Raw genomic sequence first — 21,818 nt, 5'->3', positions numbered from 1 at the left:
ATCAGGCACTCTATCAGATCTAGTCCCTTAAATCTGTTTCTCATTTCCACTGTATAATCATAAGAGATTTGATTTAGGTCATACCTGAATGGTCTAATGGTTTTCCCCACTTTCTTCAATTTAAATCTGACTTTGGCAATAAGGAGTTCATGATCTGAGCCACAGTCAACTCCAGGTCTTGTTTTTGCTGACTGTATAGAGCTTCTCCATTTTTGGCTGCAAAGAATATAATCAATCTGATTTCGGTGTTGGCCATCTGGTGATGTCCATATGTAGAGTCTTCTCTTGTGTTGTTGGAAGAGGGTGTTTGCTATGACCAGTGCATTCTCTTGGCAAAAGTCTATTAGTCTTTGCCCTGCTTCATTCTGTACTCCAAGGCCAAATTTGCCTGTTACTCCAGGTGTTTCTTGACTTCCTATGTTTGCACTCCAGTCCCCCATAATGCAAAGAACATCTTTTTTTGGGTGTTCTAAAAGGTCTTGTAGGTCTTCATAGAACTGTTGAAGTTCAGCTTCTTCAGCATTATTGGTCAGGAGATAGACTTGGTTGGCTGAGAGGAGATACCCCACGTCCACAGTCAGGAGCAGGAGCTGGGAGGCGATACCCCATGTCCAAGGTAAGGAGCAGCAGCTGTGCTTTGCTGGAGCAGCCGTGAAGAGACATCCCATGTCCAAGGTAGAAGAAACCCAAGTAAGATGGTAGATGCTGAGAGAGGGCATCATAGGGAAGACAGACTGAAACCACAGTCACAGAAAACTAGCCAGTCTGATCACACGGACCACAGCCTTGTCTAACTGAATAAAACTAAGCCATGCCGTCTGGGGCCACCCAAGATGGATGGGTCATGGTGGAGAGGTCTGACACAATGTGGTCCACTGGAGAAGGGAATGGCAAACCACTTCAGTATTCTTGCCTTGAGAACCCCATGAACAGTATGAAAAGGCAAAAATATAGGACACTGAAAGATGAACTCCCCAGGTCTGTAGGTGCCCAATATGCTACTGGAGATCAGTGGAGAAATAACTCCAGAAAGAATTAAAGGATGGAGCCAAAGCAAAAACAACCCTCAGTTGTGGATGTGACTGGTGATGGAAGTAAAGACTGATGCTGTAAAGAGCAATATTGCATAGGAACCTGGAATGTTAGGTCAGTGAATCAAGGCTAATTGGAAGTGGTCAAAGAGGAGATGGCAAGAGCAAATGTCAGTATTCTAGGAATCAGCTAACTAAAATGGACTGGAATGGGTGAATTTCACTCAAATGACCATTATATCTACTACTGTGGGCTGGAATCCTTTAGAAGATATGGAGTAGCCATCATAGTCAACAAAAGAGTCAGAATATCTAACTTACAAAAATAACTCAACTCACAAAGCTATATTGCGACCCCGTGGACTGTAGCCCGTCAGGGTCCTCTGTCCAAGGGATTCTCCAGGCAAGAATACTGGAGTGAGTAGCCATTTCCTTCTCCAGGGTATCTTCCCGACCCAGGAATCGAACCCAGGTTTCCTGCATTAGAGGCAGAAGCTTTAACCTCTGAGCCACCAGGGAAGCCCGTAGAATGCATTAAAGTCTGTAATTAAGAAAACCTTTACATATATTTAAAATTGATATTTGACATATTCAAGGTTGTGGTGATCTGGAGAAAAGCATACATTGCATCATAATTAGTCATATAAGGTCTACACATATGATGTTCACAGAGAAACATAGTGGAAAATAAGTACATCTAAGAGTGTACGTACCAATGTTCACTAACAGAGAGACATATGTAGAGAACATAATGAATCCTGAATCTAATGTAAATCTTGCTTTTTCTTAAAGAATGTTTTGGATAACTTGCCTCCATTTACCTCTGCCAAACCCAGTCCCAATTAGCATAGTTCCCACATATAAGATAAAAGGCAATGGAAAGAAATCCTTTAGGATTATAGGTATTTCTGCCTACCTCCCTTAAAAATACCTTCTATCCACAAGTTAATTTATTTCCGTGTCCCTAAAACACTAATGATTATTCATTTATTTTATTCTTATAGATTTTTATAGGCCCATTTACCCATAATAAGAAGTAAAGAACACTAGTTCAAAAAGTTATATTCACTTCAATGTTCATAGCAGCATTATTTACAATTGCCATGATATGAAAGCAACCTAAGTGTCCATCAGCAGATGAATGGATAAAGAAGATGTGGTGTATATACATATATATATATATATATATATATATATACACACACAAGCACACAATGGAATGTTAGTCATATAAAATAATGAAATTATGCCATTTACACCAATGTGGATGAACTTGAAGGACATTATGCTAAGTGATGTAAGTCATGCAGAGAAAGACAAATTCTGTATAATACGATTTACATGTGGAATCTAAAAAACATTATACAACTAACTACTGAATATAACAAAAAAGAACCAGACTCACAAATATAGACAGCAACTTAGCGATTACCAGGGTGGGAGCACTATGGGGGTGGGGGAGGGAGGCACAAACTATTGGATCTAACATAGAAGAATGTATTGTACACCATGAGGCGTATAGACAATATTTTGTAATAACTATAATTGGAAAGTAACTTTTATAATTTGTATAAAAATAAAAAAAAATAATAAGTAAAGAATAATGAGAAATACAGGCTTTATTTACCTATTCATTTGTATATGTCAAGAGAGGAAGATATGTTAAATGGTCAACTGACTATTTTGAGCTGAATGGTTAAATTGCCACAAAGACTTAAGTTTCATCTTTTAAATGGAGTGTTTTTCCCCTGTACAGAAACAGGAAACTATTGAATTTAGTTTTAATAAGTAACAATTATTAAATAAATAATAAATATTAAATAATAATTATTAAATAATAATTATTTAATAATTAAAACTAAATTCAATAATATCCATATTGAGTAGCAAGGGATGTTAATACTAATTAATATTACAGATATAACAATACATGAAGCAGACATATGCAAGTTTAAAAACATCAAAAAAGTTTAGTGACTTAGATTTTAAAATGTTTTATACAAAGAAAATAGTTTTAAAACATGAATAAACTATTTTCAATGGCCCAGGAAAGTCAACCACTCTCTTTTTTTAATATTTCCTTTACATATCTCACATATATCTTTATAACCTACTTATCCTATTTTCATAGAATATTGGAACCCCAGGGTTTGAAGGTCTTCAAGTCTCTTTTCCTCAGAATTTCCACAGAGTGGTTTTGTTCAGACTGAGTTATTGATTATTGTTAGTGATAGAGAACTCCATATCTCAGAAAAGATCCTTGCTTTTACCCAAAGTTGGCTATTAAAAACTGTTCCATAAGAAACAGAAAATGGGGACCACCTTCAACACCTGGGACACTCTAACTTGAAACGTCTCACTTTAAACATGACATCTAGACCAAATGATTTAAGTTAATCAAGAGCAGAACCTGGTGTAGTGAAATCATTTCCCTTTTTCTTTGTCCTACATTCCTATGAATAGCTTATGGAAAAAATACACTTCTAATTGATTTTTTAAATTTAATACACTAAAATTCACTTTTGGTTGAAAAATTCTACAAGAATTGACAAATGCATACAGTTACATATCACAACTTGATCAAGCTACGGAATGATTTCATCAGTTCCAAAATATGTCCTCTGGCTGCTCCTTGCAGTCAATCTCCTTCCAGCCAATAACCCACGGCAACCACTGTATTCCCCTTACCTATAGTTTTGCCTTTTCTAGAGTGTCACATAAATGAAATCATGTATTTGAAGCCTCTTGAGTCTGGTTTCTTTCAATTAGCATAATACACAGGAGATTCATCTACATTATGGAATGCTTGTTTATTTTATTGCTGAGTAGTATTTCATCATATGGTTGCATCATGACTTTTTGTTCATTCACGAGGTGAAGGGAATTGAGTTGTTTTCAGTTTTGGGCATTATGAACAAATCTGCTAAAACATTCATATACAGGGTTTTGTGTGAATATGCTTTCACTTCTCTTGAGTTAATACTTAATGAGTTTAGAAAGGTCATAGGACATTAGTAAATACACAAAAATCAATTATATTTCTAAATACTATGCTATGCGATGCTAAGTCACTTCAGTCGTATCCGACTCTGTGAGACCCCATAGACGGCAGCCTACCAGGCTCCCCCGTCCCTGGGATTCTCCAGGCAAGAACACTGGAGTGGGCTGCCATTTCCTTCTCCAATGCATGAAAGTGAAAAGTGAAAGTGAAGTTGCTCAGTCGTGTCCGACTCTTAGCAACCCCATGGATTGCAGCCTAACAGGCTCCTCTGTCCATGGGATTTTCCAAGCAAGAGTACTGGAGTGGGGTGCCATTGCCTTCTCTTTTTCTAAATACTAGTTATGAACAATTAGGAATGTAAATTTAATGAACAGTACTCTATGTAATGTAATGGATGTAAGAGTTGGGCCATAAAGAAGGCTGAGCGCCGAAGAATTGATGCTTTTGAACTGTGGTGTTGGAGAAGACTCTTGAGAGTCCCTTGGACTGCAAGGAAATCCAACCAGTCCACCCTAAAGGAAATCAGTCCTGAAAATTCATTGGAAGGCCTGATGTTGAAGTTGAAGCACCAATACGTTCACCACCTGATGTGAAGAACTGACTCACTGGAAAAGACCCTGATGCTGGAAAAGATTGAAGGTGGGAGGAGAAGGGGAAGACAGAGGATGAGATGGTTGGATGGCATCACCAACTCAATGGACATGGGTTTGAGGAAACTCTGGGAGATAGTGAAGGACAGGAAGCCTGGTGTGTTGCAGTCCATGGGGTCACAACAAGATGGACATAACTGAGCAACTGAACAACAACTCTATGCAATATCACCAAATGTTGAAATGCCTACCTACGTATCTAACAAAATATGTAGAGAATATTACACAGAAAGTTTAAAAAGAAATCTCTGATGAAGATATAGATCAGCTCCACAACTTGTTGAATTTTAACTGAATCTTTATTAAATTGAGAGATGCTACAGTTCCACGACATAAGCTAGAATTATGTATGAAAGTAACTTGAAATTAAGTTTTTGACACTGATTCTAGGAAGATAAAAGTGGGGACATATGGGGATAAACTATTGAATGAGGACAAACAAAAACTATTTATTCTGAACTTGTTATAGCAAAGGAGTCAATCATGATCACTTGCATTTGGCAGAGACTCAAAGGCAGGGAGAGAAGTGATAAATTAATAGAGTGAAAAAAGGGAAGGTTTCAGGTTATGTTTTGGTTAGAGGCTGCTGGCATGGGGAAGCTAGAGGTTGGCTAACTAGAAACTAAGCATTCTATGTGATTGGTTTGGGGAACATATTGGCTTTAGCTTGTTGGTCCTGAGTTGGAAACAAGGGCAAAAAAATGAAAATAGGGAAGCTGGCAATCACTACCTGTGTCCTGACTGTTTTGGACCCATTACTAAGAAATTGTTTGGCTTCCTGGGTTGGTAACTGAAGAGACTGTGAATTGGTCATGCATGGTCATGTATGGCCTGTCCATGGTCTCTATGTATATTCAATCTCTCAGATGGAATTCTTGGAAGAAGACACTGGAAATAGTCTAGAAATATGAATAATCCTCAACCAGCTAAAGGCACAGGGAAAGAATATTCTATGCCTGAGGGACAGCAAATAAAAAAACCGAATCCTGTCCTGAAGGATTGTGTTAATAAGTCCTATACACTATATAAATGATGCAGTGGTATATGCATTATATATGCACAGTGATATATACATTACATACTATATTCACAACATTTTAACCAAATCTATATCTTATTAGTATAAAGAACCATATTTACACATTTTTCTCTCTGTTTTCCTCACTCTGAGATCGAGATTGCTGCCAAGGACTTCTGCATGCTATTTTTACCTCCTCCAAAGGTGGTTGGTACTCTTGTATTCTAACAATACCATCATTCATTTGCATTCATAAATATCTTTGCTCCTCTCCCCCCACAGGAGCTATTTAGTCCACACAAACCTCACTCAACTGTCAAATGCTGAAAAAGCCATCAAATGTTCATCAAGTTCTCTGTAGTCTTACTTTTGGAATTAGGTGGACAACAATCAGTTCTTTTGTATGTTATCAAAAGCAAAATTTGATACCAAATTATATACCATTCTATACAATGAAGGACAGATGTGAAAAATGATGGTTAGAAGAATTATTCCCAGTGAAAAGATAGAAGACTCATCAGTTGGGGAGCTTAATGGTTGCCATAGCTTTTCTGTTACAGCTTTTGAGATATTTCCACTTTGGTTTCTTCCCATGGCTAGTTAACCTTTTACTTTGGAACCTCTCGCGACTCTTAAGTTTTTCTGTGGAGTCTAATGACCTATTTCAAGCATGAGATAAGTAAATCAATAAAATGGCTTTCATCTTAGAGAGGCAAGAAAACTATTTCCCACCATTACAAGAATTTGAAAAATACTTGATGACTTTTAAAAATACATATAAAATCCACATTCCTGGAAGAGTAGTATGTCTTCCATCTCTTTTAGTACAGCTTTCTCCTTATGTAAACTGCTTCCTGGTAACACCTTCCATGCTACTTTTTCCATAATTGCCTTCCTCCTTACTATAGTCAGTCTGTTGGAATGCTCAGTTGCACAGTTGTGTCTGACTCTTTGCAACCCCATGGACTGTAGCCCACCAGGATCCTCTGTCCATGAGATTCTCCAGGCAAGAATACTGGAGTGGGTTGCCATGCCCTCCTCCAGGGGATCTTCCAGACCCAGGGATTGAACCCCTATCTCTTATACCTCCGGCATTGGCAGGCGGGTTCTTTACCACTAGTGCCACCTGGGAAGCCAGATGCTACAGTCAGAAGTACATACATAATACACATATAAGTACAAAACATAATATCTGGTTTATACTTAGATGATTTCCTTTAAGTTCATGTTGTCCCAAATCAGCTCTAAAAGTGAAGTAACATTCCGGCCTGGGGTGACTGGGATTTGCACTCTTTTTTCATTCTGCCCAAATTTCAATCAATATATATCCTGATTATCTACGATAGTGGATAGTCAAAGCCATAGTTGAAGTTTCCCAATGCGTACACTGGTAGTAACAGAGAAGATGAACAGAAGTTTCCTCTGCTATCGGATGTGGCCAATCATGTACTTGCCTCATGTTTAGGCTCCTCTGCAGCGCACCCCTGTGCCCACCTCCTGGCGCACTTCCAGGGTTGACACTGGGCCATCTCCACAAATGGGTAACTTCCATGTTTGCCTCTGGGTCAAATTTCAGGTTCAACTCTGGGGGATTTTCCCTCTCTCCAGTTCAAGGCCCCACTATTTGTGCCCTTCCAGGGTGTATGACTTTGTTATTATTAAGTCCATTTAGGAAAATGGGAGCCTTCAACTGTGGGAATGGGGTTTGCCCTTATGGCCCTTACAAGGACAACAGTTAAAGGACATGGTTCTTTAACATCAGTGCTTGCACAGATAATCTCCTTTTCAGTGTGCATGAGGGGCATCAGTGGAGAAGTCTGGGTTGAGTTGAACAAAAATTCTATCATATTCTACTTTGTGTTCCTTTTGGTAGTATGAAATGAAGGACTTCTCTGTTATCTTCCAGGTCTTGTTATGGTTCTCTGAATACTTGCTTGAACAAGGTTAGACATGTCTGCATATTAATAAGATATAATAGTAGTTTCCTTCTATTATAAACCTATAGTTTATAGGTTTGCCAGAGATCATGCAATCCAAAATGTGTATGTACCACATAACGGAGCCACAAAAGATGTGATACAAAAATTGATAGAACTTAAAAGAGCAGTGGCAAAATCCACAATTATAGTTGGAGACTTCAGTTTCTCTCTTTCAGTCCTGATGGACAAGACTAGACAAAGTCAGCAAGAATATTAATGAACTCAACAATGCCACCAACCTACAGTATCTAATTGGAATTTATAAAATATTCCACCCCAACATAGCAGGCTACACATTCCCTTAATTGTCCACAGAACATGTACCAACCCAGACTGCACCCTGAGCCAAAAACGGACCGGAACAAACAAAATGATTGACATCATACAGTGTGTTCTGTAATCACAATGGAATCAAACTAAAAATCAATAACAGAAAGATAACAGGAATATCTCCAACCCTTGGAAACAAGATGGCACACATAAATAATCCATTGGTCAAAGAGGAAATCTCAAGGGAAGGTAAAAAATACATTAGAGAGAATAAAAATGAAAATATGTCAAATCAAAATTTGTGGGACACAGCAAAAGCAGTGCTGAGAAGGAAATTTATAGTACAAAAGAATATGTTAGAAAGAAGAGAGGGAAATTCTCAAATAATTCAAGCTCCTGTAAGAACCTAAAAATAGCACAAAAGAAACTCAAAACACACAGAGAGAATGAGATAATAAAGGCAATACTAGATAAATGAAATAAAAAAACAACACAAAATAAAACAAGAGAAGAGCTAGCTCTCTGAAGAAATTCTAAAACTGACAAACTTATAGCAAGACAAGCAAACTTCTTGTCTTATTTCTTGACAAAAACAAGAGAAGACACAAGTTAATATCAAGAATGAAACAGGAGATGTCACTAGAGACTTGGCAGACATTGAAAGAATAGTAAGGAAATGCTATTATAAAAATTAATAAACAGAAGTGAAAGTGAAAGTCACTCAGTTGTGTCCAACTCATTGCGACCCCATGGACTATACAGTCCAGGGAATTCTCCAGGCCAGAATACTGGAGTGGGTAGCCTTTCCCTTCTCCAGGAGATCTTCCCAATCCAGGGATCAAACCCAGGTCTCCCGTATTGCAGGTGGATTCTTTACCAGCTGAGCCACACAATAAACAGAAACCTCAAACAGAATTGAGAGACCAGAATGGGGTGCTCTCATGACCTGGGAGGGTAGCAAAGCATCAGAAAGAAGAAAGACTCCCGTTCTTTCCTGTCAAGGGCTCAGCCCATGAAAAGATACAGACTGTTTTTTGACTGTACCCTCTGGGCTTCCTTTTCTTCCCTGAAAAAGTGCTTCCCTTGTGCAGGAACTTGCATGTGGCTTGTAATGGTTGCAGACTTCAGATTGCGATTCTCTGCTCGTCTTGAATAGTTTCATCTTTGTAGGAGACATAACTAGCGGTCTTTGTATTTTAAGTCAACATTTTAGTGGCCTATATGGTATTCAGAGATTTCCTCCGACAGCTTGGGACTGGTGAGCAAAAAGGTGTGGTATCCACAATTTACGGAGAAGGCAATGGCACCCCACTCCAGTACCCTTGCCTGGAAAATCCCATGGACGGAGGAGCCTGGTGTGCTGCAGTCCATGGGGTCGCTAAGTCGGACACGACTGAGAGACTTCACTTTCACTTTTCACAATTTAGCTCACAGTCACTCATGCTTTCTCACCAGCCCTGGGGTTTGAAGGTACATCAACCCCAAGCCAATTGGAAGAACCAGATGACACAGCCTTCACGGCCTTAAAGGAGATTTTTATTAATTTATTTATTAGGCTGTGCTGGGTCTTCATTGGTGCACAGGCTTTTCTCTAGTTGCAGTGAGCTGGGCTACTCGCTAGTTGCGGTGCAAAGGCCTCTCACTGTGTGGCTTTTCTTGTTGCAGAGCACAGGCTCTAGGGTGCGTGGGTTTCAGTAGTTGAAGCACATGGGCTCAGTACTTGTGGCTACCAGGCTCTAGAGTGCACGTTCAGTAGTTATGGTTTAGTTGCCCGTGTGGAATCTTCCCAGACCAGGGGATGGAACCTGTGTCTCCTGCGTTGGCAGGCGGATTCTCATTCACTGAGCCACCAGGGAAGCCCTCATAAAGGAAATTGTGATGAACCCAGCTGACCTTGGTCATCCCAATGATCAGATTCTCTTTTTTATATGAAAAGGGAGGGAATAAAAAAACAAAGCAAACCATTGACCCATAGGTATTGTAGGCAGCAACTGGACCTGTGGCACAGGAATACTACTCACCGTAGAGCCATTATAGCTAATGACCTTAGAATCATTAAGGCCACCAAGAAAATCTTGTGGGGTCCTCTGTAGCTATGTTTGGACCTCATGTGGCAGAAGCTCTCCCGAATTCTCGTCACACTCAATATTTCTCAGCTGGCTCCCTCTCCTCCTATGATTTTCTTTAGGTAACTGCTCCTCACTTTGTGTGTGTGTGTGTGTTGTAATAACCTTAACCCACTACTCTTCTCCCTCCCAGCACTGATGAAGTCCCTCTTCCCTGCTGAAGACTACCTCCTGACACCTTGTGACGATCAACAGGAAATTTCACTGGATAACATTGACTTTGCATGATGGTTCTTATTTAAAAGGTGACAATAGCAAATATTGTGCTAATATGCTATTGCTACTCCTTATGATGTTGTTGAGGCGGCATTTTTACCAATGTTTACTTTGGCCCAATGGGCTGAATTACACACTCTTCATGGGCTTGTACTTTAGGCAAGAGAAAAGGCTGACAATATTTATGCTGATAGTAGACATGCTTTTGGAGTAGCTCATGGTTTTGGAATGTGGTCGAAGCAAGGTGGCTTCCTTGCTTCCAGAGGAAATAAAATGTAAAACAGCCCCTGTGTTCAGGAATCACAGGATGCAATACTTTTTCCTGCCACTTTAGCTGGTGTTAAGAGACTACAGAACTTTCTTAACTTGATTCCCTGGAAGCTAATGGAAATCACTTTGCTGATGGTTCTGCAAAGAATGCTACCCTTAAAGAGACTAACAGCAGCCAAAACACTGTCATGGTTCAAAAGAATATTTCTATAAATGATAACTTTAAAAACTGGCTAGTGAAGCCCAACAATTGGCCTCAGAAAAGGAAAAACAAGATTGGAGATTCAACAATTGTTGAATTGTTTGTTTGATAAAAAGAGGAAGCTTCCTGCTGCTGCTTAGCTGCTCAGTTGTGTCCAACTCTTTGTGACCACAGAGGAAGCTAATTTGTACCAAATAACAACTTGGTCCTACAAGAGACTTTAAAATTCTCACTCCTCACCACTGAACATGCAGTAAACCATCTGTGTAGTGAGGGAATGATATCCTTCTTGAACAAGTATGTGACATGCATGGTCAGTCATTCGATCATGTCCGACTCTTGGTGACCCCATGGACTAGACCGCCAGGCTCCTCTGTCATGGAATTTTCCAGGCAAGAGTACTGGAGTGGGTTGCCATTTCCTACTCCAGGTGATCTTCCTGACCCAGGGATTGAACCTCTGTCTCTTGTGCCTCCGGCGTTAGCAGGTAGATTCTTTACCTCTGTGCCACCTGAGATAGTCACCTCATGAACCAGTGTTGGTGTAAACGGGTAACAACGCTAAAAAGGTACCTACTTCACTCATCTCACTTGAAGAACAACCCAGGGAAGCCTGTACAATAGCCCCTGGCCATTTTAAACTGCATAATGGACCATTCTAAGTATTTGGGCAGATTTCGTACAACTTCCTTTGTTTCATGGATATAAATATATTTTAGTGATGGTCTATATGTTTTCAAACTGGACTGAATGAAGCCTTTCCTTGCAGACAGGCTACTGCCTCTTTTGTGGCTAAAGTCCTGTTGGAAAAGATCATCTCTACCTTGGGAACTCCTCTCAAACCTCAGAGTGATAGAGGAACTCATTTTACTTGCCAGGTACTTTGAGAAGTCTATGCTCTCAATGTCAAGGTATGACCACCACTGTGCCAAGCAAGATAACAGCATTGCCGCATGTCTATAAGGCCTTTGTTGTTAAATGTGTCTTCCAAGAATACTGAAAGCTGTGGGCATAGGAGCTGGGAGGAGTTCCTGTTTCTCTTTTGACATTTCATCCAAAATCAAATTTGCCAATAGTTAAAAAGAAATATAATTTGAAAGGCAGTGACAAGGCTGAGGTCTAATACTATGCTGCAAAGACAGTGTATGTTAAAAGATTTCAAATATAGAGAGAATGCAGTTAAATGACACAACCTCATGAGATTTTCCCAACCCATATCAGAACTTAAAGTTTTTTTCATGAAACGTAAGGCTTTGAAGATGTCCATAAGTTTGCTTTATTCGACAATAAGGTTGGTCATTTGGACTATCCCGAGATATGAGTGAGTGAAACTTTGAAAGATTGAGTTAGTTCTCCTTTCACAGTATAGATCCTTAAGTGTCGCTGAAATACCTACCCAACCCAATGTGCTGCTGCTTCATGATAGCCTTAGCTTGGTTTTCTATCATCTTCAGTAAAAGGTATATTCTGTGGAGCTGTCACATTTTGTCAATTAGATCTAGAAAGATAATGATTAAATATTATTGTCTGATAAACATCAGCATCCCACATGCATGATTTATGATGGAGTCTCTTTTCCAAACATGACTGCAAAGCTTAAACTCAATGTTAAAAAAAGAGAGAAAGGACTATAATACAAACATCAAAACCAGACTATTACCTGAATTTACCAGTTGTTGTTTCCTCTCTTTTTTGGACTAATTCACTCCAGTAGAGGAGGGAATAAAAAGAATAAAGGCAAGTGGTATCTGAGAGTATATTCATGTTTATATATTTCTTTATTTTTGAATATATATATATATATTTCTGATTTAAAAATGATCCCTTAATGAATTTGGGAAATAAAGACAACTAAAGAGAATAAAATGAAAATAAATTTTATTTTTTTTGGTTCAGAGAGATCTGTTGTTGACACATTAACCTGTCTCTCTTACACACACACACACATACATACACACACACACATCCATAAATACACCCACCGTACAGAGTTTTAATACCTTAGTTCATGCTCTGTTATACCTTGATTCAGTCCTGGACATTTCCCAGTGATCTTGACAGAGACTTCAGTAGCATAAATTTGAATGAATGCATAATATTAAGTTATAAGGAACGTGTTATTTTATTTTGACCATTCTCACATTATTATTTAGGGTGGTTCAGTGTTTCCCTACTACAGATGACTCAGCAATAAATATTATTGCACATAATAAATTCCTAGAAGAGTTATCACTGGGCCAGAATTACAATTTCTAAGGATTTTTGGTTCCTAATTTGCTATCTTTAAAGTTTATTAATTTACACTGTCACTGACCATACATGAAAGTAAACACTGCACTTTGACCTCTTTAACACTGAGAATTATCATTCAGGAAAGAAAAAGTAGACCAACTCTATACCTGAAAAATAATCTCGCATTATTGTAATGGCAATTTTTGTAACTTAGGGAAACTGGACATACTTTTTAATATATCAGAAACTTTCTAATTTCTTTTTTCATTCACATGATGCTCTTTGCTTATTTTCCCCTAAGTTTTAATAATTTTTAAAACAAATTTTAAGATCTCTTTACATATGAAGGAAATTTAACTCTGCCACATTTATTAAAAATTGTCTTTTAATCTATTATATATATTATATGTACAAACATGCTATATATAAGAATGGATTTTTTATACAGAGAAGTCATTAATATTTTTATTTGCTATTTCTGTCAGTACTTTTATGCTTTAGGAAGTCTTCACATGATATGAAATAAATATTCACCATTTTTAAACTTCAGGTTGTTTTACAGTTTCACTTTTTTTACATTTTACAAGAATTTACTTGTATTATTGTATGAGATAGAGATCTTTACTGTCTTCTGAATAGTTAAGCAATTTTTAAGGACCGTTTATTGAATAATCATTTATTTTGCTACTGATTTGTTAAATCACTTTTATCTTAAAATAAATTCTATATAGGCCAGCATAGAATTCAAGGCCCTTTTGTTCTATTGTTCTGTCTAGCTATTCTTGGGTTGACATGCCCTGGTTCTCAAAGTAATTGGAGAAATAAAAATACATCCTAATCTTGTCATCTCAGTGTTGACAGTACACTACATTTATACACTTATACATGTAGTGTTTAATAATAATAATAATAAACACATGACTAGAGGTTTGCTGCCCAGGTGGCAATAGTGGTAAAAAAAACCCACCTGCCAATGTAGACACAGAGACTTGGGTTTGATCCCTAGGTTGGAAAGATCCCCTGGAGAAGAAAATGTCAACCCACTCCAGTTTTCTGGCCTGGAGATTCCCATGGACAGAGGAGCCTGGCAGGCTACAGTCCATGGGGTCACAAAGAGTTGGACACGACTGAAGTGACCTAGCATGCAGAGATTTGCTTCACTGTAAATGTCTAAACTTGATATCAGTGACCCAAGGTTATCAAAAGCCACCCACTTCTTCCCATCCTGCTCCAGGTAGGGCTACCTAGAGAGATGTATGGATCTCAGTCTTGGGTGCAGGTTGAAATCACCTGGAAAGCTTGAACAATCCTGATGATTGGGTCAAATCAGTCAAGAAAGTATATTGTGAAAATACAGTCCCTAGCATTTCTTTCTCTTGTTATGTTTTAATGTAAGTTGATGCTGGTTTTATAAAATAAATTGGGTAGTCTTCCCAATTATTTTCTTCTCTGAAACTTTTAAATAAGCCTAGGAACTACTAAAGTTGAAACAAATCATGTTATAACTGGCCTCTGAATCTTTAACAAAAGTATTTATCTGATGTGTTTAAATATACTCCATGATTCACTTATGTATTTTTGCAGTTTTCGTTTGTTTGCTCATTCAACAAATAATTATTGAGCTCCTGTCATGTACCAGATATGATGCTAGGTAATAAGGACAAAGTGGCCAAAAGACTTGAAATATCTTCTGCTTTCCTGGAGCATTTAATCTGGTGCGGAGACACATAGGAATCCAAGAACAACAAATATATTTATTTGCAGTTCAAACAATCTAATGCTAGGAAAAGCCAGGAGTTTTGTAATAGGCAGGGAAATGAGGGGATGATTTAGCTGAGGAAGTGAACTGGGTTATATGTGAGCTGGGGTACAAGTTATCAGATGTTAATTAAGGAAGAGGAGCAGTAGCAGCATTTAGGCAAAACAAACAAACAAACATATTCAAGCGTCTTGTGGTGGAAGGAAGCAGAGTGGTGGAAAGGACTGAAAACAAATCTTACATGATGGGCTGATGGGGGCCAGGCAATTCAGGGTATTGTGGACTACCTTTCTGCCTTTATCCTAAGAACAAATGTATTAAAAATGCTAAGGGGAAATCAGAAGCTTGTTACCTAATTAGATATGCCTTTCTGCAGTATGAAGAACAGTGTGGGGTTGCTGCTTTGCAGTGCAAGTAAACTAGTTGGAAGGCTACTGATCTAATCTGGGGAGTGTTGCTAGTAACTTGGAAAGCTACTGATCTAATTTGGAGAGGGATGCTAGGAACTTGAACTAGGTCAAGGGTCTACAAACTGGCTCACAGACCAAATCTACCCCCTCCCAACTTGTTTTTGTCAATAAAGTTTTGTAGAAACATAGCCAAGTTCATGAATTTACAGTGTCTATGACTGCTTCCTCATTACAGTGACAACATTGAGCAGTTTAAATAAAGACTTTATGGTCTGTAGAGGCTAAAATATTAATTTTTCCCCCCAATGAAGAATTTACCTGCAATGCAGGAAAACTGGGTTTGATCCCTGTGTTGGGAAGATCTCCTGGAGAAGGGAATGGCTACCCACTCCAGTGTTCTTGCCTGGGAAATCCCATGGAAGAGCCTGGAAGGGTGAAGTCTCTGGGGTTGCAAAGAGTTGGACACAATTGAGCAATTAACACTTACAGAAAAATCTTGTCAATCCCTGGACTAGATAAGCAATGGTGGAAACTGATAGAACCAGGTGGAGTTGAGATGGTTATTGGATTAGTTAGGTGTAGACTTCTTACCCTGATGGAGGGCATGGCAACCCACTCCAATGCTCTTGCCTGGAGAATTCCAAATTCCTGGAGAATTTGGAATGAGAAGCCTGGTGAGCTACAGTACATGGTGGGGTTAGAAAGAGTTGAACCTGACTGAAGTGATTGAGCATGCACCCTGGTTTCTTATATCAGCTATTGTGTTGTTAATTGTTTTTTTTTTTCCTAGAAAATTATCTGTATCAATGATATTTTAAAATTTTATGTTATATTTTATTCTATTTTCCATGTAATTGCTACAATTTCCTCAGTACCTGCTTATATGACCTTTTATATGCTAATTTACATTTGCATTTTCTGGGTTTGATTGATGAGACTTGAAAATATTTTCCCCACTCAATGAGATGTTTCAAAGTATTAATATAGAAACTACATTAATTTTCCAGTTTTCCTGTTTTCTCATGCAGTGATTTCTATCTAGTTTTATACTGAATTTTTATATTAAACATATTTTTCTTTTTCTAACTTTGTTTTATGCTTAGTTCATTTATTTCCATTCTGTATGGCTAAAATATGTTTAAAGTTATGTATTATCCTTTGAGGGCTTCCCAGTGGCTCGGTGGTAAAGAGTCAGCCTGCCAGTGTAGGAGATGCAGGAGATAGGGGTTCGATCCCTGGGTCAGGAAGATCCCTTGGAGAAGGAAATGGCAACCCTCTCCAGTATTCTTGCCTGGGAAATATCTTGGACAGAGGAGCCTGGCGGGCTACAGTCTACAGGGTCGCAAAAGAGTTGGACACGACAGAGCAACAGAGCACACATATATAGTCTCAACTTTTTATTTCATAGCCTATTTTATTAATAAGAATAGTTATTACTTCATTAAGATTTTACTCTATAACAAGTGGTGTACTAACTGCTTTATTATAGTTCTTATCACACAGCTGTGTAAAAATACTATTATCCACATTTTACATAATATAGAACTTAGCGAGGCTTGCATTTTCCCCCTGATTAACACAGTTTTTGTGTAGTCAACTCTTTGTTTTCCTTCCTGTTACAAGGATTAGGTCCCCTTTGAACTAGGTGGCAAATATTACAATGATCTTATTCAGGATTTTGGAAATGATGAGAGTTTAGCAACATGCCTTAAAACAGGAGCATGATATTCCACTGGTTATAATAAACCCAGTGATCCATAAGTTTTTGTTCCCACCTAGAACGTTAACTCTAATTGGACAGGAGGAAATGATGTGGAAATGTTTAGGGACTTTGTGTCAGAAATGGAGATGAAATGAGGTCAAAGCAGAGGCAGTTCAGGAATGATTTGTATGAGTGTCTGAAAGGTTTTCATATAATACAGCTCAGCTGAGGTGAGGAAGGTTTTTCTAAATCTCCTGTGGATTATCTTCCTGGTCATCTGAACTAATCAAGCACACAGTTTTCATCTCCAACATTCACTGCTACCTGAAGTTTTACACCTTTTAGCATTAACTATGGCATTTTCCATGTTCAAAATGTACCTCTCAGGAATTAATGCTTGACTTCCTATTTTGTTCTATTGATACTTCCTGCCTTGAAGTTTCTGTGCATTTTGACTCCTGTGTGGATACAGAATGAAGTAATGCTGCGTATGGGATGGGAGAGATGAAGGTGATGGTATTCAACAGTGTTTGGGCTACTTCAAAGCACACAATGTTATGTGTAAAATAAACTACAAGGACACATTGTTCAACATGGAGAATATAGATAATATTTTACAATAACTATAAATTAAGTGTAACATTTAAAATTGTGAATCACTATATCATACACCTATAACTTGTATAATATTGTACATCAACTAAACTTCAATTAAGTTTTTTAAAAAAAATACCTTATATGTAAAAGGACACTATAAACTGCCAAGTTTCTACCTGGTCCAAATACTGAAGTGAGGCATGCTGGGCAGTTGGAGGAGGCAGATAGTGGTGTAGAGGTTCTGTCTTTCTATCTTCTTCAAGAATGTTAAATCTGTGGTGGCAAAAGATACATTAGCCAGTGGCTATGATCTTCATAGTTGGCATGAAGATGTGGAGTTCCAGATCCAGGAAGTAGCTTTTCTATCTCTTCATATTATTATTGTATTCTTCCCTAATTTTTTTCCCCTTCAAAACAGATTAAGGGAGGGATTATCTGCCAGCTATTTGATTACAATGGAAGCAAAAGAGTGGTTTTCTTAAAAAAAAAAAATATATATATATATTTATTTATTTATTTATTTATTTTTTTTGGCTGCACTGGGGCCTAGATTCAGCATGAGGGATCTTTCGTTGAGGTACACGAGCTCTTCACTGTGGTGCTCGGGCTTCTCTCTAGCTGTGACGCTGTGGCTCAGTTGCCTTGAGACATGGAGATCTTCATTTCCAAACTAGGGAATGAACCTTTACCACTGCACCACCAGGGAAGTCTGTTTTTCTTTCTTTCTTTCTTTTTTAATTCTTTTATTGGCATATAGTTGCTTTACAATATTGTGTTAGTTTCTACTGTACAATAAAATGAATCAGCTATACGTATACATATATCCCCTCTTTTTGGGATTTCTTTCTCATTTATGTCACCACAGAGCACTGAGTAGAGTTCTCTGGGCTATACGGTAGGTTCTCATTAATTATCTATTTTATATATAGTATCAATGGTGTACATATGTCAATCCCAATCTCTCAGTTCACCCCACCCTTCTTTCCCCCTTGGTGTCTGTATGTTCAATTGTCACATCTGGTTCTCTGTTTCTGCTTTGTAAATAAGATCATCTATACCATTTTTCTAGATTCCAGGTATATGCATAATAAAAATATCATATGCATATGATATTTGTTTTTCTCTTTCTGACTTTCTTCACTGTAAGTCACTATAGAGATGTGGATGGACCCAGAGACTGTCATGCACACTGTGGTTTTCTTCTCTGGTAGAGTTCTCAGACTTAAAAATGGCCAATACAGGCTATCCCATAAAGGTCTACTTGCCTTGGTTTATTTCTGTGAATTTTACCCATTTTTCTTATCATATGCCAAGAATGCATGTTCCACAGAATAAAATAACCGAAAGCCCCAAAATAGCAAAATGAATTCCATCTTAAGACACTCTAGTTTGCTCTCCTTCAAAAATAAGGACACTAAAAAAAAAAAAAAAAAATCAGGACACTGAAATTACAATGGCAAGCCTCCACAGAGGAATGGTAACTAAAGCTTCACTCATTTTTACTTGGCCGTGACATTTTTATGGTTCCCTGTCTACCCACAAGGCAGTAAGTCTGCAATCTGCAAGCTCCCTAAGTTCATTCTTACCCTATTACAGTGGTTAACGGTATGTAAATGTGAGATCATTTTTACATCTCTTCTTTTTAAAATTAGCACCAAGAGTTACAACCAGAGTCACAGATAGAGTTGAGCAAAATTAACTAGCCCCTGAAAGTTTCCCACCAAATTTAAATGCCAGTATCATGTGACTGACTGTCCAATAAAGTTTATCCTATCATTTTGCGATATTGGCATATTAGAGATTTACCTTCTAAAAAAAAATCAGTAGAAGCCCCTTTCTTGGAAAATTAGGCCATTCTTCCAACATGTTAGCATGGGGGAAGTTATTACCATATTTGATATTTACTAGTATCTTGAGACCTTTAAAACTGGGTCTTCTGCAGGCCTTAGAAAGATAGTTACTAGCCTAGAAGGACTGTTTCACCATCTATTCTTTTTACTTAGTGCCAAAAATTATTGTCTTTCTGGGCTTCCCAAGTGGCTCATGGTAAAGAATCCACCTTCAACGCAAAAGACTTGGATTCAATCCCTGGGTCAGGAAGATCCTCTGAAGGAGGAAATGGCAACCCACTCCAGTATTCTTGCCTGGAGAATTTCATGGACAGAGGAGCCTGGCGAGCTACAGTCCATGGGGTCACAAAGAGTCAAACACGATTTAGCAATGAAACAACAATTGTCTTTCTCCTTTCCTACCAAATGGAACCCACTTGCTCAGAAATATTTCTGAAAATCTTTTGTGAGAGAAAGCCCCGGAGAAAGAGCCGGCTCCAGAAGCCCATCTCTGGGATGCATTTGTTCCCTGAAGAAGAAGGACCACTGATGGCCCTGTGGGCTGTGGGCCCTCGGGCTTCTCCATTTGGCCTATCTGCAGACATCAGCCTCTCTTCCCTGTCACCTTGTTAAGCGAACCCTATGAAGCTCTGAAAGGAGGGCAGCTAAGTCTCAGCAGGAGGAGTTGGAGGCTGAGCCAGAGAGGGTAAGCCCTAAGGGCTCCAGAGACAGCATGTGGCCTTCAGAAGAATGGAAAGATCAAGATCATGCCCACATGGGGCCCTAGACCATCAATCGAGTTGTGTAAAGATTCCTGCACTCAAAGTTTGGAGAGGGGTCATTCAGAGTAGATGTCATTTGTGCTGGGAGTTAAAGGGGTTTCTTAAAAGAAACTTGTCTTATAAAGACAAGTGGGGACAGGCTTCCCAGATGGTGCAATGGTAAAGAATCCACCTGCTGATGCAAAAGACATGAGTTCAATCCCTGGGTTAGGAAGATGCCCTGGAGAAGGAAATGGCAACCCACACCAGTATTATTGCCTGGGGAATCCCAAAGACAGAGAAGCCTAGTGTGTACACTCCATGGGGTTACAAAGAATCAGACATGACTGAGCACGCCTACGACGTACAACAAAAAGATGCGGACAACAAAAATGACCTTCCCTATTGGTTCTCACTTTTGGCTTTCAGATTTCCTCCACTGGCTGTCTTGATTTCACGCACATGACCTCTGAATAAATGCTGGAGGGTTGTTTGCATCTCCATCTCCTAACAGGGCCTTTTCTCCTTCCCTGATGGATACCATTCTTAAAATGACTCAGTTTATAGGCAGCAAACAGGTTGAGAGCACAGCCTCATCCAAGGCCTATTTCCATTGACTGACTTCCCCCTCCCGCTCAGTTGACTTCTCTGACCCTGCTGGAAACCTGGAGAATCTCCTTAACATTATCTTCTTAATGAGGCTATTTACCCTGCATACCAAATGAGATCATGACTATGTAATAAATTCTCCACTCTGCCCTAAGCTGGAAAGTCAGCCTCTTCAGCCCCTTACAATTTAACCTTTTAAATGATAAGAAGCCTATTGCTCCTCACAGATTGCATATTTTAAGGTTGTCATGATGAAAGAATCCTGAAAACCTAGAGCTTTTTAACACAAGGTTTAAAACAATATCTGCTTTTTCATTCAAATTTTATTTTTTAATTCCAATTGCTGTTTTTTTTTCATTATGGAAAACAATCTGAGGAAACCATTAGGACTGGTAAATATCCATGAAGAATCTTGATGTAACATATATACATAAATGCACACACCACCAAGAATTTTACATACAAAGGAGAAAGCTCAGGTTTCCAGTTCTTGCCTCATAGTCTGGCCTATTTTAAAAGTTAATTAGCTACAGATATACATGTATCCCCTCTTTTTCAGATTTCCTCCCCGTTCAGGTCACCACAGAGCACTGAGTAGAACTCCCTAGGTTGGTTTTTGCTGGGTGCGCCGTTGCTCAGTTGCATCCAACTCTTTGCCACACATTGGACTGTAGCTCGTCAGGCTCCTCTGTCCATGGGATTTTTCAGGCAAGAATACTGGAGTAGGTTGCCAATTCCTCCTCCAGGCGATCTTTCTAATCCAGGGATTGAACCCATGTCCTGTGTCTCCTGCACTGCAGGCAGAATCTTTTCCCACTAAGCCATTGGGGTCAGAAAGACAGAGGGCATTTCCAGCAGAAATGGAAAATGGATGGTAGTGACAGAAATAACTGAATAGGACTCTAGGGGGGAGATCTATGGACGATGATGGTGTGTGTGTGTATGTGTGTGTGTGTGTTTGTACATACATACATACACACAAAGGGAGAGAAATAAACGGAATGGAAAATCATCCCTTTCATTAAAAGACCGAAATTTCCCCCAACATCTCAATGGGTGAATCCAGGCTTCTCTTCATCCAGCTTCACTTTGAAAGATGGAAGAAATTTCCATCCTGCAGAGAGAATTTTCCATGACTGAGGACATATCCCAGGTAA

This window comes from Bos mutus, chromosome 24 (assembly GCF_027580195.1).
Source record: "Bos mutus isolate GX-2022 chromosome 24, NWIPB_WYAK_1.1, whole genome shotgun sequence".
NCBI lineage: Eukaryota > Metazoa > Chordata > Mammalia > Artiodactyla > Bovidae > Bos > Bos mutus.
The sequence above is the reverse complement of the archived record's forward strand: the minus strand, read 5'-3'. Positions refer to the sequence as shown.